Below are 9,780 nucleotides of genomic sequence, written 5' to 3' on the forward strand. Positions count from 1 at the left end.
CATCAGCCAAAATGACATTAGCCATTATTCCCTCTGGCTGTCTCCCTGTTCTAAAACAGCTCTTTAATGTAACTAATCCTTTTGGCTTCTTTGACAACTTCTTTTTCAATGTGGTTGTCATATTTTTACAAATACCAAGCCTGTGTGTCCTCTTAAAAATATTTTAAAATGCACCTAAATAACAGCTACCATTTATTGCACAGTAAAAAAAAAAAAAAAAAAAAAAAAAAAAAAAAAAAAAAAAAAAAAAATTAAGAGATTATGTTTTGTTCTCACTTGCTTTGAGGAACTACTTTGACATCCTTGAGTGGGATGAAAGCAGTGAAAAGCAAACGTGGATAAAAGGACCGCCTTTCCTCAACTATTTCCAACAACAAACAAAAACCACCAAAAAAAAAAAAAAAAAAATTCAGGTGCTGGGTTTCTAAGGATCAACATGCTAAGTATTTTCTTATCAACTTCCTTCTTTGTTTTCCCCTCTCTCCTCTTTTAAACATGACAGTAATGAGATGGTTTTCTTTCTCCTCGCCTTAAAAAAAAAAAAAAAAACTGTCATATAAACTTCTGCAAACCAATACAGTGGAATTTTCTAGATGTATCTGTAACCAGCATGCTATATTCCTTAAAGAAAATATAAATGCTATGAACAGAAACAAACATTTTCTAAAGCAGTTTTTTGAAGTCTACAAATAAGAACAGTGTGTCCCCAAGGAAACAAAGTCGAATCTGGAGTCGCAGCTAAAATGGCTCTGCCTTAATCCTCTATCACCCAGCACCGTGGGGCTGGGCTTACAGGAAACGCCTGTCACTAGGAGTTTCGTGCTTAGTTATCAACCAGTTTTTAACCGTATCGCCGCATCATCGTCCCAGCCATACAGAAACAAATAAAATACCCAGCTTTTTAAAAATGGCGTTAACGGAGACGAAGAGAAAGCCGACCTGCTCCCGTCTACCTCCTTCGGGATAGGTAGGATGGTGGGAGGACGGGCCGGCTCCCCTCCCGCTCCGGGCCGGGCTTCCCGGCTGGGTGGACGCGGTCTCGTTACCGCCCCATTCTGAGCAAGCAGACCGGTTTCCTCCCTTAATCAGAGTTAGTTTGTGGTCGTTTGGCAGTGTGCGCTGGCCAAGTTTTTATAGCTATAGAAAATATGTATTTATTTATTTATTTTGAGATGACTCTGACAGTATGAGAAACCTAAGTAAGCCTCTTAAAGCCAATGATTTATAAGGGCTCTGAAAAGCACTGCCTTTAGACATCTTAACAGAGGCGCTCTCATCCTTAGTAAGTGGAAGTGTAAATTGGTCGAGTCCTTTTGTAAACAGCTCACTGAGACAAGTCAAGGGCCTTACAAATGTTCATACTTTTTGTTGCAGCAGTAACACCCCTGGAATCGATCCTGAAGAAACAGCCCTGATCAAGGAAAAAGGGTTAAGAACAAAGATATATATGGCAACAAGATTTGCTATAGGAAGAACAACAACACATTCTCTCTCTCTCTCTCTCCAGATACAGACAAATAGATGAATGGTGTTAATCACCTAAGATGTCCCCAGAAAGTGGGAAAGCTTACATCCAGATTTTAAAAATTACAAAGTTTTGAAAAATATACCATTGGGAGTACTTATAATAGAAAACGTTAAAATCAAAATACAAAAGTAAGGTTTTAATAAACTATAAATCTTTTTATTAGTAAGCAAAAAGGAAGGATATACACATACATAAAAATGTTAAAATTGGCTTTCCTATCACGGAAATTTTATTATGGACTGATATCACACACCACACAGGACTTACTGTTAAATTCATTAGCTTTGATAATGGCTTTGTGGGTTATTAGAGAAAATTCATATATATATATATATATATTCTTAAAGATGCATCCTGAAGTACATAGGATGAGAATGACAGGATATCTTGGAATTTACTATATGTTCACAAAGCAACAGCAGTGTAGAATTTAAGCAAATATAGTTAACATCTTAAAAGTATAGAACTGGATGGGTATGGGGGGCTCATTTTTTACTATTCCTTCAACTTTTGTGTATGTTTCAAATTTTTTATAATAATTTTAAGTGCTTCTCTTTGGATAATGGGATATGCATGACCTTTTTTCTACTTCCTATTTTTCTCTGTTTCTATAATATGCCTGGATTAGCTCTGAAATAAAACCAATTAACACTTATTTCATCAAACAGAAATTAAAAATAAGAAGAGTTAACAGTCCCACAGAGATGGATTTATTGCTGTGTAACTCTAGTGAATCCTCAGAATTCTCCGATAAGCTTGTGTACCTTAAAATGTTAGCTGGTAAATGGTCCAAATCTTCTCTTTTGGATAGCAGCGTGACATCTGAGACTTTGCAGTAAATATGATCAGCTGATTAAAAAAAGGCCAGCTGCAACTAACCAGTTTAAAGATTAGGAACCATTTAAACACACACACACACACACACACACACCTTCTTGCTTCTTAAATGTTAACTGACAAGAGACTGGTTTCATTTCTAAAGTTTCATGCAATAATCATGTAAGTAATACAGAGTTCTACATACCGCCAAGCTGTCTCAGAAGGAAGTGTTCCACATTCCTTAATTAGCAGCATCTGAAAAGCACCACTTCCTGCAGTGGAGTTTCCCATTTCATCCAGCTACTCAGCTGGCTCAGTGTACTCGATAAGCTCATCTGGAGAATTTCCATAAAATCTGGAAACTTAGTGTTAGTTCATTTTTCTTTACTCTGTGTTGTTTTATTCTAGTATACTCTAGTCTGTCCTAATTTTTATAGATTAAAGATGTCCTTGATGACATTATGTATATTATACTTTGTTTCCAGACTTCATGGACACCCTGTATATACTGAGATCACAGTTGGAGACAGAATAGACAAAACCTTTACCAACTTGAAAATACAGCTTTCTTGGTTATTCATAGTCAAAAGGTTCAAAGTACTGGGCCAGAAGTTTATTTTTTTTAGTAGCAAATTACTTAAATAAAGTTTATGATTCGTATTAAAGTGCTCTGGCAGAACTCATAACGGATGCAAAAGTGTCAGGAAGATTTCCAAACAAGATTACACTGTTCTCCAATGTGATATATTTAATCATGTTTCAAAAGGCAGTGGCAGCACTATTACAACCTTAAATGAAATGTCAAATTCTCAGCAAACATATTCTCCTTGTATATATTGGATTTAGTCGTCCTAGCAGTTATTTACCTTGAACTTCAGAGGTTTTAAAGACATGCAGACTAACTTTAATCGGTTGACTGACTGACTTGACAGACACTTTAAAAGAAACGAGTTGGAGAAACACCATTTTTGCAGTTTCAGAACCAAATCTGTTCTTCGAGGCATTGTTCTATTTTCTCCTTTTGGTCTTCTCTTCCTTAAACTACATCTTTTCAAAGAGTTTTTTGATCACGAGGTTGATAGATCTGTATTCGGTTTTTTAATTCAGTACTTCAGCTGTAAATAAGAGGACAAATAAGAAAAGCCCATGGTTATCTGCTCCAAGGGAGAGCAAGTGTTTGCCTTAGTGACAAATCTGCCTTCACAAAGGTCTAAGAAGGAGCAAGTTAGAACTTTTGTTTCTTCTGAAGACATTACAGCATTTGAGAACTTCTAAGGCTGTTTGGTGTGGTAGACCAAGACTTGACTGGATCTCAGAGAATGAGACCCTTTCCTTCTATGCTGACGCTGGACAATGAATTTCCTATAATATTACATGATAATTATGATGGGAAATTGATCGTAAAAGGCATTTCCTTTAATAGTTATGCCAAGTGCCAAGTGGACTACTTAGATTAAAGAAACCGTGGGCTTTGGTATGCTTGTGTCATGGAACAGCACAGTTTGACCCTATCTCGGCCTCAGTTTCTCTGCTCCTTGCTTATATCACAAGAAACTACGAAGGTTCATGGAAACCACAAAAGAAAACTGCACCAAGACCATGATGTTGTCTTAATGGAGAAATAATTATGGCATAGTTGTTTTGTTCTTGAAAAGAATGTTTACAAAATTAATACATTGTGAAACATGATCCTGAACACAAGAAGCTGAGTCTTCCTATAATTTCAAAGAAATCAAAAGTGAAATAATTTGTTCTTATTAACATCTGGGAGATATTATTGACATCTAAGTGGGAGTTTTGCTTGTGAAAAAAGATTAAATCTGAATTCAGTCTCAAGTTGTCTTCAATTCCTATTGTACTTGAAATCAATTTCTCCCTTCCTCTTTCACTTTTTCCAAGTTGCTAAAGATTTTATGTGTCTCTTAGTTTTCAGGTATGCTGCAAAACACGGTAGATCCATTGGAAAGACCCTGACATTTTAACCTGCCAGAATTCAGGGCTTCCACTGTCTAGAACCTGAGGGTGCTTACTCTCCACAGCATATTCTATTTTATTCATTCTATTCTGTTTACTTAGAGTACAGTGTTAATGGGGTGTCCACGTGGAGTTGTTCAATGGACTGAAATAATCCTAGTAAGCCTGTAATGGTTTGGGCACAACCAGTGCTCCTTCAGCATCTAGCTGGGTCGGCCGCCTGCTGCCACAGTTTGTTAGATAGCGACTAAAGAGGCCTCCTGGACTTGTTGATATTTCTTTGCCTATCGGTGGATCATTAGTTTGAGTATTTCCTTAGTCATAGAGACTGGCCGTTTAGCAGATATTCTCTGTAGACCTTTGAAAACATTTGAAGATAACAAATTATTTAAATTCCATTCAACATGATTGAGGAATAAAAAATAGACTTTTGCAGGGCTTAAAATGATTTTTACTATTTTCTGATTCTTGCGTTTTGACTGTTTTTAAGAGTGGAAATCTGATTTTTAAAAATCTTTCCTATGACATTTGAATGTTAAAGTCTTTTGAAAACATTTTTCATTTCCCAACCAGCTAGCAACACTTAATATCTTCTCTAGTTCCTAAGATTAAGAAAATAGGAGAGAGCTGGAGAGATTTGGCAAACAAGTTGGTAATAATCTGGCGAGGAGATTCTTGAGCAAGAGTATATGGGTTTGTGTTTATGGGAACATTTGAAAGCAATTAAAATTTTTTTTCCCCAAACTAATTTTTGTCCTTTTTTACTTTAAGCACACACAGGCATACAACTGGAAAATAACATTATGAGTATAAATGAATCATGAAGCTGATTAAGCCAAGAAACTACTGCCAGCTCTTTGTAGCATATTAGGGTGGAGTGTCTGTAATCTCTTTTCAAGTTTATTTCAGGTGTTGAGACCAATCCTTTTAAGAAAAGCTGATCAGACTCTTTATATGCAAATCTAATTAATATATATTGACCTGATACAGAATGTTCAATATAGTATCGAAAATGCCATCTTCTAATCATGAGAATAGATGCTGAAATGATGTCTATATGGTTAAACCATAAATGTATGTTGAACAAATATAAATAAAATATAGCACGGAATCAAAATTATTCAGGATAATGCCACAATAAACTAGTAGAATATTGTCATTAGGTTTATGTACTTCATATGCATTAGGTTCTATGTACTCCTGCTGTACTTCAAATATGAGCTCTCAAATTTTGCAATGTCACTTAGAAAAAATTTAAGAACATTGTATGCCATGTATACTTCTTTAAAAATCCTTTTTTATTTTTATAGTTAGATTTCTAATGACTTTTAAATTGTTTTTTATGATTTTTATGATTAGAAAGCTTTTCATTATAGAAAACCTGAAAAATGCAGAAAGCACCCATAAACCCAAAACATAAAATACAGAAATAACCAGTGTTCCCATTTGGCTGTCTTTCCTTTCAACTTTTGAAAAAGGACATAGTGCTGGATAGAATTCTGCTTTTCTTTGCCTAATATTTTACCATGATCATTCTTCTCATGTACTGAAAATAATGTCAGCTTCTTAAATCACATCTTGTTTTTCTTTAACTTATAAAATTTTATAAAATACTAATGCTGAACCATAGTTCAGTTTCTCTCTCTCTCCTTCTCTCTCCCTCTCTCTTTTCCCCCATCTGCCTTGACTCTCCCAATTCCTTTGGGTTGTGGAAGGTTGGGCAAGATGGTGCAGAATATCTCTAAAAAATGAAACACAATAAAAATTGTTTCACTGATAGTCAAATTAAAACCCTAATAGGTAAAAACTACCATACCACTGAAACTCTTTTTTTTCTCTGCATCTTAAGATATTTCAGAGCAAATTATTCAGGAATAAAAGCCACAAAAGGCATATTCACATTATAAAAGAAAACCAAGTTGACAGGATAATTATCTGCTTTAAAAACAAACCATCACACTGGCTATACTGGTGACCTCCAGGGAGGGGAACTGCGGGGCTGGGGACCTGGGTGGGAAGGGGTTTGCTTTTTCCTCCCTGTACCCTTTTATGCCTTATGAATTTGGTATCAGAAGCATGTGGTAACTTCTTAAAAATATATATACATAGATTTTTTTTTAAAGCCCAGTAATACATGTATCTGAATTTACAAACTTAGATCAAGCCCATTAAATAAGAGACATATCACCTCTATTCCAAGTATATAAGACTCTTCTCCCTTCTCTCACCCCACTTCAGAATCAGACTTTTTTTTCTTTTTTTTTTTTTTTTGGCACAGTAACTAAAAATAGGACACTTGCTCCATTTTGTCCATGAGCAAGTTCTCAGAAAAATCTTGACACCACCTGCCAGAACTAGATTGTCTAACTATATAAAATAGAAATATCTATAGATATTTATGAAATGGATTTTACATCATTTGAATGTTTTTCGTTCCTAGCATTTATCACTAATTCTGTGGCCATGTCGGACCTCAAGGATGGTCAGTCCGCTACCGGAAGATGGAGTGTCCGATTTCCTGCAACCCAGAGTAAGAGATGCCTTTTTCTTCAGCATCATCTTCAAAGAGAGCATCACCTTCACCAGAACGAAACCTGACTGCCAATGAGCACTCTCTGACTTCCTCATATTCAACCACACACATGTGATTAATTTAGATATTTTCTAAAGTATTTATTTAAATCCATTCTCTTCCTGAGTTAGCGTGTATTCTGCTCATTCTGCAATTTCCTTGGAAAACCTTACATGGATGAGCAAGCAGTAAGTCTCCTTCCAGAGTACAAAATGGATTATATGTACTTACATAGATATTAAAAATAAAAAAGTACAATTTGAGCTTTCCTTCAATGATTACAAGTGAACAAGTGATTTTGGTTTTACTACGCAGTATTAAAAGCTGCAGGATTTACAATTTGATATGTAGCATAAGATTCGAATACGGGGAGCCTCTCTTTTTTTGTCTTTCCCTATCGTGTTTCATTCTGACTGCATGTTTGCCTTGGAGAAATAGCAAAGGACAGGCGTGGTCATTAGCCCAGCAACTGAGGCAGGACAGACAGACTACTGTAACCGGAGTTGTAACAGAATCAGTTCTGACCTAACACAACAGGCACTAGTGACAAAAAGTTTGTGCAATTTTCTCAGTAAGATGACCTGAGGCTAGTCCCATGTTTGTTCTCTACATTCTAGAAAAGGTTTTCAATGGGTTTTGGATTCTTCCACACTAAGCATTTTTTTTTTTTTTTTTTCGCTTGGGAACAGCTTGCACTCCTGTGCTTTATTGAGATTGTGTTTTGTGAACACGTGGTGAAAGTTGGGATTTTTGTCTTCCTCCTTTTTCCTTCTTCTGCTTTAAAAACGAGATAAGCCTGTATGCAAATAGAGTCTGCAGTAACCACAGTAACAGTCTCAACTTTATTTATTGAATTACAGAGTCTTCCTTCACCCGGTTAAACTCTATTTGCATACCTTTAACATTAGAAACATTTATTCCAGTAATGAGTCATTGGAGACATCTTCTGGGTTTGTAGCTCTGAGGGCTGGATTCATCAGTGCTCATGCCAGAAAAATGGACGCCTTCTGTGTTAAAAGTTGAGGATTGTTTCTGTGCATGGGGAGAGAGAGGGAGAGAGACAGAGAGGGAGAGAGAGAGATAGATATTTCTTTTGAAATTCTAAAATTGAAATGTGCACCAATGGATTGCAGATAATATTTGAAATACATTTTGTCATGTAGTTCATACACTTTAAGAAATATACAGAACAGCCTTCTCATTCTCTGGAGAAATGAGTTTACCCTTTTTTCGTGTACTGAATATAACTAGTCTCTTGAAGAAGAGTAATGGCTTTAGTTTTTGAATATTTTCAAACGGAAAAAAAAAAGGAAAGAAAGAGATAAAGAGAAAGACCTAACCTAAATGCTTTTCTCAGAAAGAGCAGGAAGCCCAGAAGAGGAAGTATGTGACAGTTTATTTTTCAACAATTACATGTTATCAAGTGAATGAAATTCCTCTGGAAGCCATAAAAATGAAGATTGGAGGGTGGCTGCGTTAAGATAACACAGAAGGCTCCTCAATATTTAGAAACTTTTTTCAAAACTAAGTTATTAATGAAAGCCAATTATTGCACTTTTCCAAAAGGAAACACTGAGTCATTCATGAAATGATCTAAGATTTCGAAACTTGCTTACACCATGTTTTTTGTTGTGCCTTTTTTTTTTTTCTCCTCCTTTCCTACCTGTGCCAAAAGTAGGCTAAGAAAAGCCAGATAATAACTGCAGCCTAAAGCCAGAGAGCCGGCACCAAATTAACCAAAGGCTGGAATAATTTAACAAAGATTCCTGATGCCTCAAAGGGTTGGATAGGGATGGCAGGCCTAGAAGTGCCCCCACCCTCTTGCAGGGTCCGGAGCAGGGGCCACTGTCCTCGTTTTGGGAGGACCTGTCATTAACTGGTTCTGGCACAATAATTATTCGGCCATACCGCTGGCCTCCTTCCAAGTTTCATGGGGAACAGCAAATGGGCGTGGGCCCCAGAGAAGCAGGCCCCTGTTTCCAGGAGGCATTACATATTTACAGCCAGAACCCTACAGAATTTGGCCAGAGATGGGATAGAGATGAGAATGTGTTTGGCTAGGAAATGCCGACTTCTGGATCCATTTCTCAAAAGTGCTTCAGCTTAGGCCAATAAACTGTGTCCAAATGCAGTAAACCAATGTTTTCATCAGGAATTAGCTGTGAGTGAGGCTGTTTTAACCTGGGGACAGTCTCATCTTGTCTCTTTCCTGCTGAGGGAGGGTATTTCTAGGTACTAAATTCACTAAGAATTAAACCACTGAAGTTTCTGGAGAAGCTGTCAGTGGAAACAGCTTATTTCATCGTTACAAACAACTGTAAGTCTGTGTAGATAAATAATGTAGACAAGGAAACAATATTTTGGTCCAAACAATACAGGAAAGCTTGGAATTGTGCCTCCTTCACATAATATCTAATATTTGTATTGTACTTCTAAAAGGGATTTTACAGATTCATTATCTCACGATGATGCTAGAAGGTAGAGAGGGGAAGTGTGCAGACCCGTTTCACAGTTAGGAGCCGGTGCCTCAGGGAGACCTTCTGAAGAGCTCAAGAGTTTAGCAGATTACAGAGTACTGACTTCACTCCAGGGTTCCTGGAGAATACTCACTGGTCTTTCCTCATAGCTCCCTGCAGCTTGTCTCTACGAGTAGGTCTTTTGCTTTTATATTAAGCCTGTACTTTTAACTCCTAGAACTCCCACAGAATTTTCAAGTCTTGTTTCTACTCCCAAACTTGCAGTTCCTGGTCGTTTTTCTCAACAAGGGCTGTACCCATCTGAGAAGGAAGTGATCAAAATTCTGATATTGATGCAGAATGGCTTCCTCTTTTCTCCTTGAATTTATTTTGGTTTTTATGTTGGTATTTTTTCCCAACACCTAAAACAA

General features: G+C 36.7%; 1 long non-coding RNA gene across 1 annotated transcript; it reads left to right on the plus strand.

The window, feature by feature from the left end:
* Positions 1-280: 280 nt before the first annotated feature.
* Positions 281-7,171, plus strand: LOC119515450. Its single transcript, XR_005213050.1, has 2 exons — positions 281-967; positions 6,762-7,171. It is a non-coding gene; the product is annotated as an uncharacterized LOC119515450 (long non-coding RNA).
* The last annotated feature ends 2,609 nt before the right edge of the window (positions 7,172-9,780 follow it).

Source organism: Choloepus didactylus, chromosome 19 (genome assembly GCF_015220235.1).
Source record: "Choloepus didactylus isolate mChoDid1 chromosome 19, mChoDid1.pri, whole genome shotgun sequence".
NCBI lineage: Eukaryota > Metazoa > Chordata > Mammalia > Pilosa > Megalonychidae > Choloepus > Choloepus didactylus.